Consider the following 1,155-nt stretch of genomic DNA (forward strand, 5'->3'; position numbering starts at 1 on the left):
ATGGACCCCTCCAGACACAGCCCAGGCCCAGCAGGCCCAGAGTGTGAATGAGAACTTTCACCACCACCCTCTCTGTACCCCTCAGGATCCAGCCCAAGCCCAGGTACAGCGAGTGTGTGAGAGGGCATCTATGCTTCTCTACACCCTCTGGACCTCTCAGGACCCAGTCTAGGCCAGGCAGGCCCTGCAAATGAGTGAGAACTTCTGCCACGCTCTTCGGACACTTCCAGACCCAGCCCAATCCCAACCCCAGCTAGTGCATGGGAGAGCTTCTATAATCCCCTATGCACGCTGGACACCTCCAGACCTAGCCTAGGATCAGCATGTGAGTGAGAACTTCCTCTACGCTCTCGGGACACCTCCAGACTCAGCCCAAGCCCAGGCCTGGAAATTGGGTGGGAGAGCTTCTGCACTTCCCTGCATCGGCTGGACCCCTCCTGACCAGTACAGGTCTGGCATGTGAGTGAAAATTCCACTGTGTTCTCAGGACCCATCCACTCCCAGTCCAAGTCCAGGCCAGGCCAGTGTGTAGAAGACCATCCATGCTACTATTTGCCTGCTGGATCCCTCTGGACCAAACCCAGGCCCACTTGTAAGTGAGTCCTTGTGTTCTATTCTCTGGACCCCTCCAGAAAGACACAAAGCCTGGCATAGATGCCTGGGGTGCAAATCTACAGTTAAAGTCCCTTCAGAGAACCTAGGGGCCAGAAAACTTCAGCTAATCAAGGAGGAGGACATCTTGCCAGAGGGGCACAACAGATTCACTTTCAAGGGCTGCAACAGAATGAAGATGAACACAGTAGCCAGGCCCAAGCCAGGCACAACTAGATGAATTCAAAATTCATAGATCTGTACCTGAATTTCAGTAGGTACTAACGTTATAACTGCACCAAAACTCTACATTAAAGGTCAGAGGACAGTGCTAGACAAAATGACAAAGAGAAGTAGAAAATTGCAATTTAAGGATTCGAGCCCACACAACAATCGCAGAAGACACTAGCACAGAAGAAAGAGGGAATCACATAGCTGAAATGTCTGAATCAATAACATCTTAAGTAAAGAAACAAATATAAAAATGTATACAGGAACTCAGATCATAAATAAATTCAGAAATAAAATAAGAAATCTCTGAATTAATGTTGACTGAAGAAAAGA

The sequence above is a fragment of the Octodon degus genome, unplaced genomic scaffold (genome assembly GCF_000260255.1).
Source record: "Octodon degus isolate 3935 unplaced genomic scaffold, OctDeg1.0 scaffold00516, whole genome shotgun sequence".
Taxonomy (NCBI): Eukaryota; Metazoa; Chordata; class Mammalia; order Rodentia; family Octodontidae; genus Octodon; species Octodon degus.